The sequence below is a fragment of the Lampris incognitus genome, chromosome 15 (genome assembly GCF_029633865.1).
Source record: "Lampris incognitus isolate fLamInc1 chromosome 15, fLamInc1.hap2, whole genome shotgun sequence".
In the NCBI taxonomy this organism is placed as follows: domain Eukaryota; kingdom Metazoa; phylum Chordata; class Actinopteri; order Lampriformes; family Lampridae; genus Lampris; species Lampris incognitus.
Window position 1 is genome coordinate 28,348,468 of NC_079225.1, and position 10,465 is coordinate 28,358,932.

The window sequence follows — 10,465 nt, forward strand, 5'->3', positions numbered from 1 at the left end:
CCAAATATAGGTGTGCCAAGCTTGTAGCTTCATACCCAAGAAGACTTGAGGCTGTAATCGTTGCCAAGGGTGTCTCAACCAAGTACTGAGTAAAGGGTGTGAATACTTATGTACATGCAATATTTCAGTTTTTTATTTTTAATAAATTTGCAAAAATTTCTACAAAACCTTTTTCGCTTTGTCATTATGGGGTATTGTATGTAGACTGATGAGAGAGAGAAAAAAGGAATTTATTCCATTTTGGAATAAGGCTGTAACATAACAAAATGTGGAGAAAGTGAAGGGGTGTGCATACTTTCCGGATACACTGTATGTGGTAGGCCTCATACACATGTGGTGTGCCCCAAGATGGAGCCTCTCTTTCACAATGCGCAGCATGAGTGGGCTTCTCTGCTCAATACCTAACCCCCAGCTGTAGCCTACGGTCCCTACTGTTCCATGGAGGGCTGGGAGTGGGACAAGGGTGTGCCGCCAATAGAGGATGCAGTCAGGGTCTACCTTCTCCCCTCAGTCTCCCTCTGGCCAGGCAGTCAGCTGTCACTCCCCACGGCCGGCTAGCTCCATTGGCATCTGGGAAGGCTAATGAAGCTAACAGCAGATTGCTATTTTCTTCTAACGCTAATAGACTTTTATTTTCCCTTTGGTTGAGTTGTCGCCACCATTCCTCAACACATACATCCCGAGCCAGGTGTGCATCTGTGAAGGGCGCCACTCATGGGTTTTCTACCGAGGGCAACTCTATCTTGGCCCAACAAGTGGAGCGATGCTCCCACAGAAACAAAGCGCCACTTCCTCCTCCTCCTCCAGCCACCCCAGTGAGCAAAGGTGGGATGGGATGGTGGTCACCACCTGGATGCTGCTTGGCATCCTCCTCATCACATTCTTTATACACTATCTTATAAATCCATTTAATTGTGTTATCCTGTTTCAATGTTATATCCTTCTCTCTCTCCGATGTGTGACTATTTTTCTTGTTTCTTCTCTTGTGTATGTGAATGGTGTGATGTGAGTCTCCCCTATGTGCATGTGTAGTCTGTCCTGCTGTCAGGTCTACATGGTGATGATGGTCGCGTGGCTCAGGTCCTAGGCTATTCTGGTGGCATCTGGACACTGCTTGGCATCCTCCTCATCATATTCTTCATATATCTTATAGTTCCATTATAATTCTGTTATCCTTTTTCAATGCTGTGTTCTGTAAATTGTGTACACACAACATCCATTGCACGTCTGTCCGTCTTAGGAGAGAGATCCCTCCTCTATTGTTCTACCCGAGGTTTCTTCCTGTTTTTTCTCCCTGTTAAAGGTTGTTTTTTTTAGGGTGTTGTTCCTTATCCGATGCACGGGTCTAGGACAGGATGTTGTATTGTAAAGCCCACTGAGGCAAATTCGTAATTTGAGATATTGGGCTGTACAAGGTAAAATTGAAATTAAAAAACTGAAACAGTCTAAGGTTGAGCCGTTAGTTCTTCCTAGGTCTACAGATGGCTTCCGCCATTACTTTCCCACCACTTGTGTTTGTACCAGAGACATTGGTCATGACGGCCACATGCAGGCAATTCCATCTACCCTTGCAGGCTAGAACAAAGATGGCGACCAAAACAAGATAGCGACCAAGGAGCTCCCCAGACAAGTTAGCCGGCTGCATGCTAAGGTGATTTTTATTTATCCTGCTACCTCCGTGCACAGTGATACTGACTTACACATTGTTTCTTCAATCAGCCCCGGTGCTCATCTCCTTCCATCATCTCCCATGACCAGTTCACTGGAGGATTAATTGAGAAAAGTGGCTGAGTCATTGTTAGCCTGGGGCCTGGGGTCCCACTCACTCTCTCCCGTGATGGGACATATGGGGTGGGTGGGTCATACTAGCTCTCCCTCCCGAACCCCTTGTGCTGCCGCTCACAGATCGTTACCAAACGTGGGTGTAGCTATGCAGCCCTCTCTCCAACTGGCTAGACAAAACACTGAGGAAGAGCTATGCATTACACTCTTACCAGCAACCTCCTACTTTCAGCGGCTTACTTCGAACCTCCCACTCCACTCCCACTGAGAGGGCGGCATTGGAGGAGAAAATAACTGCACTACTCCGCAAGGGAACTATAATGACAGTTCCCCAGTTGGAGACACATAGGGGCTTCTTTCCCCATATTTCCTGGTTCCAAAGAAATCAGGGGGCATGAGATGATTTTTGACCCAAGAGACAGTTATGATGCAATGGGCCGCCCCGCCCCAGTGGGCACACTCTACTAGGGGCATTGCATCCTCTATGGCAGTGTTTCTCAACCGGGGGTCCGCGGACCCCTAGTGGTCCGTGGTGTAATTGCAAGGGGTCCGTGAAAATAAAATATCTTTAAAAAAAGATCCTATGACATTTATAGAAATAGGATTATTTTACTCAAATGTGACTGAGACCTTTATCTACCTAAACTATAAAGGGTAACAGGACTTTTTTCTCTAATTATCTGTTTCACAAGTGTAATTTATTGTATTTTAATAAGAGATCTCGTTCCCGTTTGCATTGTTAAAAGTTACTGCATAAAAATTCTGTTGTTACATACACTCACTGGCCACTTTATTAGGCACACCTGTCCAACTGCTCGTTAACGCAAATTTCTAATCAGCCAATCACATGGCAGCAACTCAATGCATTTAGGCATGTAGACATGGTCAAGACGATCTGCTGCAGTTCAAACCGAGCATCAGAATGGGGAAGAAAGGTGATTTAAGTGACTTTGAACGTGGCATGGTTGTTGGTGCCAGACGGGCTGGTCTGAGTATTTCAGAAACTGCTGATCTACTGGGATTTTCACGCACAACCATCTCTAGGGTTTACAGAGAATGGTCCGAAAAAGAGAAAATATCCAGTGAGCGGCAGTTCTGTGGGCGAAAATGCCTTGTTGATGCCGGAGGTCAGAGGAGAATGGCCAGACTGGTTCGAGCTGACAGAAAGGCAACAGTAGCTCAAATAACCACTCATTACAACCGAGGTATGCAGAAGTGCATCTCTGAACGCACAACACGTCGAACCTTGAGGCAGATGGGCTACAGCAGCAGAAGACCACACCGGGTGCCACTCCTGTCAGCTAAGAACAGGAAACTGAGGCTACAATTCGCACAGGCTCACCAAAATTGGACAATAGAAGATTGGAAAAACGTTGCCTGGTCTGATGAGTCTCGATTTCTGCTGCGACATTCGGATGGTAGGGTCAGAATTTGGCGTCAACAACATGAAAGCATGGATCCATCCTGCCTTGTATCAACGGTTCAGGCTGGTGGTGGTGGTGTAATGGTGTGGGGGATATTTTCTTGGCACACTTTGGGCCCCTTAGTACCAATTGAGCATCGTGTCAACGCCACAGCCTACCTGAGTATTGTTGCTGACCATGTCCATCCCTTTATGACCACAGTGTTCCCATCTTCTGATGGCTACTTCCAGCAGGATAACGCACCATGTCATAAAGCTCGAATCATCTCAGACTGGTTTCTTGAACATGACAATGAGTTCACTGTACTCAAATGGCCTCCACAGTCACCAGATCTCAATCCAATAGAGCACCTTTGGGATGTGGTGGACCGGGAGATTCGCATCATGGATGTGCAGCCGACAAATCTGCAGCAACTGCGTGATGCTATCATGTCAATATGGACCAAACTCTCTGAGGAATGTTTCCAGTACCTTGTTGAATCTATGCCACGAAGGATTAAGGCAGTTCTGAAGGCAAAAGGGGGTCCAACCCGGTACTAGCAAGGTGTACCTAATAAATTGGCCAGTGAGTGTATATCTGAAAGTTACTGCATAAGAATTCTGTTTTGTTATATCTAAGTTGCAACTGAAAGCTCTTATTTTTGCCCCAAAGAGTGAATAAATGCTATAATGCAATTTAAAATGCAGTTTCTACTGTTTCTATCAAATTGCAACCCCTCTCCCCCAAGATCAGGTGGAGGGGTCCTCAGGGTAGTTCAAAAATACGCAGGGGGTCCAGGACCCCAAAAAGGTTGAGAACCACTGCTCTATGGGACTTTTCAGGGGAGTGTTAGTGGAGGACATCTGCTTGGCAGCCTCCTGGTCCTCAACTTTGACCTTTTTCCAGTCATATCCCTGAGATATGACGGCTGACTCGGTGTCCCACTCTGTGGTTGGCAGTCTGGGGAGCCCTCAGCTGCAGCAGACAGGGGCATTGGTTATGTCCAGCCTTTGACTGGTTGTTACAGTATGGTACGAGACCCTTAGGGGAGGGGGGGGGGTTCTTGACCGATGGACTGCTGCTCTGTATGTTATTGTTTTGGCAGGTGTCGGACTAGTGTTAGTCTGGGCCCAGCTTGAAGTACACTCATCCCTAATGGCCTTCTCCTTAGGTGTGACCAATAGTAAAGCCCGTTAGAGGGCAGAGCACGTACGGCATAGAAATACTAGTTACCTGGATGTAACTCCAGTACTATGAGTACATGTGTAGCCCTCTAACCACTAGCCCAGCTGGGCCCAGTCTTTGTTGCTAAGTTTTATAGAGGGTGGGGCGTTGTGTGGCTCCTACCACTTAATTGAGTGTTGAGTGCAAAGATCATTCTCAGGTGCCGAAGTGGAGCCTCAAAGGGTAAACCAATAATGAAGCCCGTCAGAGGTCTATGCATGTACTCATAGAACTGGAGTTACTACAGGTAACTACTGTTTTTCACTTTGAGAGCACCACTCACTCATTTTCACATATTAGCATGAATTCAAGGTTTTTTAATCTTGCACTGAGACAGAAGCAAGCTACCCTCTGTGCACATTAAAAGTGGCTCCATCTGATTGTTTTGTTTTTTTATGAGGCTCAGAATCATTTTTGTCCTTAAAAGCTGGATAGCAGAATTGCCACAGAAGTAAAGATTAATGGCGCAATACTAAGAGTCAGTCTGTCACTGAATTGGGAGATTTTTCTGTTGTGGTTGTTTTACTTTATATCAATGTTTCCGTGTTTATGAAGTCTCAGCAGTGGTACCCGCTATTGATTCAGAAACTTTGTTGATTAGAACTTTATTGAGTTGTTTGAACAACTTATTGATTTAAAGTTTTTGTCTCAAAGCTGATGAAAAAGCAGCTAAAGTATGTTTTCGTCAACTTTCTGCTTCAAACTCAACCCAGCATAAAAACGCACACATTTTCTATTGTACTTTTAGCATGATCTTCAGCAAAAATTGAAAACATTCTTTTCAGACAGGCTGCTCGCTCCTGCAGATTTCTCCTCTATAACATCAGGAGGATTCGCCCATTCCTCACCAACGAGATGGCACAGGTGCTCATCCAGGCTCTGGTCATCTCCCGGCTGGACTATGGCAACTCCCTCCTTGCTGGCGCCCCAGCGTCGGCCATCAGACCTCTGGAGCTTGTTCAGAAAGCTGCAGCTCGTCTGGTGTTCAACCACCCTAAATTCTCCCACACAACTTCCCTTCTCATGTCCCTACACTGGCTCCCAGTAGCTGCTCGCATCCAGTTTAAGACTCTGGTGCTAGCCTACAGCTCCTTCCTATCTCCAGGCCATGGTCAAACCCTACACCCCCACCTGACCATTTCGCTCTGCTGCCTCAGGACGCCTGGTTGCCCCATCGCTCAGAGGCCCTTGCTGCTGATCGACTCAGTCACGGCTCTTTTCTGTCCTGGCCCCACAGTGGTGGAATGAACTCCCCACTGATGTCAGGACAGCGGAGTCGCTGCCCATCTTTCAGCGCAGGTTGAAAACTCACTTCTTCAAGAACTACTACCCTGTTACTTGTTCTTAGCACTTATTGTATTCACCCTTAAAAAAAATCTCATTCTTGCGCTTTTACTTTAGCACTGGTTTTGCTCTTAGATGCTTGTTTAGATGCACTTATGACCTCTGATGACTAGTAGTTCTCCTGATTTCCTACGTTAAATGCACTTATTGTAAGTCGCTTTGGATAAAAGCGTCGGCTAAACGACTGTAATGTAATGTAATGTAATGAGAACAGATGATAAAACTACAAAAACACAACTAAGCTGTTTAAAGCCAGCCATAATGTCCTCTTCTGACCAAAATAATTCTCATACAGCAATCCATTTCTTGATAATGGTGTATGTGCTGGCAAGGCCACACTTTTTTCCATGGATTTCCTCATTTTACTAACTTATTTTTGAACGTCAATAGTAGTAGTAGTAGTATTTTTGAATGTGAATGAGTTACTTTAGCAAGCCAAGCTATACAAAAACTGTAAAACATCAAGGAAAATGTATAAGTAAGACTTGTGAATTGTACTCATTCTATTTGCTCATTATTTGTAGTGTTTTAATAAGATGGTGACTCAGCTAACCCACAGCAGTTAATAACCACTCTGGGCGTCCAGATGGCGTGGCAGTCTATTCGTTGCCTACCAACCGGCTCGCTGGTTCAAATCCCCATGTTACCTCCGGCTTGGTCGGGCATCCCTACTGACACAATTGGCCGTGTCTGTGGGTGGTAAGCCGGATGTGGGTATGTGCTCTGGGTGCTACACTAGCACCTTTTCTAGTCAGTTGGGGTGCCTGTTCAGGGTGGAGGGGGAACTGGTGGGAATCCTCCCACACGCTACGTCCCCCTGGGGAAACACCTCACTGTCAGGTGTAAAGAAGTGGCTGGCAACTCCACATGTATCAGAGGAAAGCATGTGATAGTCTGCAGCCCTCCCCGGATCAGCAGAGGGGGTGGAGCAGTGACCGGGACTGTTTGGAAGAGTGGGGTAATTGGGGAGAAAAAGTGGGGAAAATAAAAATAAAAAAACAACAACAACAACAACAACCACTCTCCTAGATATCTTTTGCTGAAAACTTAAAGGTTGGAAGTGATAATAACATGCAAAAGCCAGGCATCTGTTGGCCATAAAATATAAACCTACTGCAAAGGAGGCAGATGGCCTATCTTTGGCCTAAATTATGAAATAAAGTATAATACTGTCACAGCCTTCCCACCCAGCAGGTATGTATTGCCCATAGAATTAGTTCTGTCTTAGTTTGGGCACTTTCAAAAACTGTAATACTTCCTATGTACTGTTCATTCACATTGAAATTTAAGAACAGCTACCAATAAAAGTTAAGAATGAATGTATTTTTATGGATCTTGGTAGTCTCCTAAGACAGCATCTGACTTAGTTGGTACAACTATTGGTACAACAAAGCAAGTTTTGGGTTCAAACCTAAATGCTCTCAAGATATACGTACACAGCTCAGGTTAAATGGACGACTCTAAATTTCCCATAGTTATTTATGAACAGGAGTGTGAATGACTCTATCCTGAAGCATGCCGGGACACACATGGCCCTGGAAAGGAGAATGGAGCGGCATCCAGGTAGCGTGGTGGTCTATTCCGTTGCCTAACACGGGGATTGCCAGTTTGAATCCCTGTGCTACCTCCGGCTTGGTCAGGCATGCCTACAGACACAATTGGCCGTGTCTGCAGGTGGGAAGCTGAATGTGTGTATGTGTCCTGGTCTCTGCACTAGCGCCTCCTCTGGTCGGTCAGGGCGCCTGTTCAGGGGGGTGGGGGAACTGGGGGAAATGGCGTGATCCTCCCACACGCTACGTCCCCCTGGTGAAACTCCTCACTGTAAGGTGAAAAGAAGCAGCTGGCGACTCCACATGTATCGGAGGAGGCATGTGGAATCTGCAGCCCTCCCTGGATTGGCAGAGGGGGTGGAGCAGCGACCGGGACGGCTCGGAAGAGTGGGGTAATTAGCCGGATACAATTCGGGAGAAAAAAAGGGGAAACAATGCAAAAAAAGAAAAGGAGAATGGATAAGTGGATGGATGGATGGATGATTGCTTCCTTACTTGAACAAATTAGCCACTTTTCTGGGAATCAAGAACGTTTGCCTTATCTGCCTTATCTGGTGACATCCAGTGACTCATGCCACATTTTGTGCCCACTTGCAATATCAAAACTTTTTGTCCTGCTTGATTAAATATTTTGTTTAGTTTGTTCCTACTTTTGCCTCTGAAACAGGCCAGTGAGTCTAACAGATAAGACTGTGAATGACCTTTGTTGTAAAAAAAAAGTGTTGCTTGAAATGAAAGCTAGCTGTAGTGTGCTATCAGATGTTCCAAGTTCTCATGTTAATAAAAGATGTCATGCTTTGAATTGCTAAGATTCAAGTTTCACTTTATTGCCCTGGACACAACACTGCAGCACCAACACAACATTATAAAAAAAAAACCATGTGCCCTACGCCTCAGTCAGCAACAACAACAACATCCATGTTGTTGCTGACATTGTCTGTCAGAGTTGTTCCTGCTGATGGATGAAGGAGTTGGATGGACAGACATAAATGAGTGTTTGAATCTGTCCAGTCTGCATCTGGGGACCCAATAACATCGCCCAAGGGGAGTGACGGAAAATCGAGATAGGGAAGACAGGAGGAGATTGAAATGATTTCTCTGGCTTATCTAACGGTGGTCTGTTCAAACACGGTCTGCAGGGGAGGGTGTTACCGAATACCCACGACCTCCATGGCTGGCCAAATTGCCAGACCAGACAGATATGCCGTGGTGCAGAATGTTGTTATTAACTGCCTAATAGAACATTAAAATGACTTTTTTGGTCAAACTTTAAAAGGCCTTACTTCCTGCAGGAAGTAAAGACACTTCCAGTAAGGACTTCCCAACACAGACTGCCTAGATATTTGTATATTAACAGTATTGTGGTTAATCGCTGGTGAATGGTCCCCAGTAGAGTGAGTCTTAATCCCATTAGTTGGTGACATTGCTGCACTTAAGATGATACAATTTAGATATGTGCCTTTCATGAAAATTTGCCTTGGCATTAAATGTCCATTTTAAATGATTCTCTGCACCATTGCACTTTATCGTCTCTTATTTTGCCTGTATATAGTATAGAGTCAATCCTTGTGTATATATATGAAGACTGGTGTGTTGTTATTCTATGTTAAGTACACTGAGAGAGCCACGAAACCGGAGTCAAATTCCATGTTTGTGCAAACCTACTTGGCCAATAAATGTGATTTTGATTCGGATTCTAAATAGTACCTGTAGTTTCTGAGTAATGAGCGTAAACTCAACTGTGGACAAAGCTCGGTGGACGTTTAAAACAGACAGAAAAAAAGGAAAAAACAGCTTTGGGTGTCAACTCAAGTAAACCTGTACACTACACATTTCAATAAAATCTTGGCATTTAAAGAGCCACATATACTTTATTTATTTTATGGTTCACATATGCCCAAGAATTTACATCCAGGCCACATATAAATTCTTTATAGCACTGTTAATGGATGAGGGAATTCAACTGAACGTTTACTCACAGAAGAGAAGTGGTTTTATTGTGAGTCAGTTTAAATTGAACATGTGTTTTCCATCCATACCATAAGACTAGGCTAAACAAAGGTCTAAAAATCAATCTTCATATGGGGCCGTCACACAAGGATTATGCTGTTACCTTAAACTAGATGACAACTTTATCAGAGTCCAGTTAGACTGATGGATTAGATCACATTGGTTGAAACGTTGCTGATGATCTTGAAGCCATTGGGTGACACATGTTGACATAGGAAGGCATTAAGGCGTTATGATTTGTATACTTTGTATGTTTGTATCCCATGAAGCCAACAGCTTTGTGTCAATTAATTTCATGTTATATCAGGAATCAGGAACACTTTATTTGTCACTTCATTTCATGTACTTGCATACATGAAATGAAACGAAATATCGTTTCCCCCAGCCCACAGCAGTGCAACACAAAGACAAAAACACACATCTAAAAACTACAAGAACACACATAACAAACTACAAAAAAAAAAAAACTGTCTGAGAGAACAAACACCAGGATGACTGTCAGAACTGCCGGTCTGCATGGGCTAGTGGTTAGCTTAACCTGCCCCACTTCTGCATCCTGTCAGACCTCCCTCTGTGTTTCTTCCTTGGGCACAGCTCCGGGCAGGGCCGTGGTTCCTGGGCCCACTGGATGCAGCAGACTAGGCTCCCCCACCCGATCCAGTGCCAGCTCTCCCAGCCAGACGCCTTCGACACGCCCCCCTGCACTCCACACAACGACACCAAAAAGAGAGTTAACACTAGGCGAGGCCACCATCAGACCACCCTCGGTGTTATTGGAACTGCCAGTCTGCGTGTGCTAGCAGTTAGCTTAGCCTGCCCCACTGCCGAGTCCTGTCAGACCGCCTTCGGTGTTTCCTCTTCGGGCACAGCTCCGGGAAGGGCTGTGGTCCCTGGGTCCACAGGATGCAGCAGACCAAGCTCTCCCAACCGATCCAGCTTCAGTTCTCCATCAAACGAAGACGTGGGCAGATGTGGACAAAGACTGCATGGACGGTACTGGATGAGGCCGCCGCAAATCTAAGTTCGTGCCGCCATCTTCCCACACCGGGACTGGGTGAGGCCGCTGCAAACGTGAATTCGCGCCACCATCTTCCCAAACCGGAAGCAGAGGCTTCATGTCATTGAGCATTTTTTGCATGTGTATTTTTCATG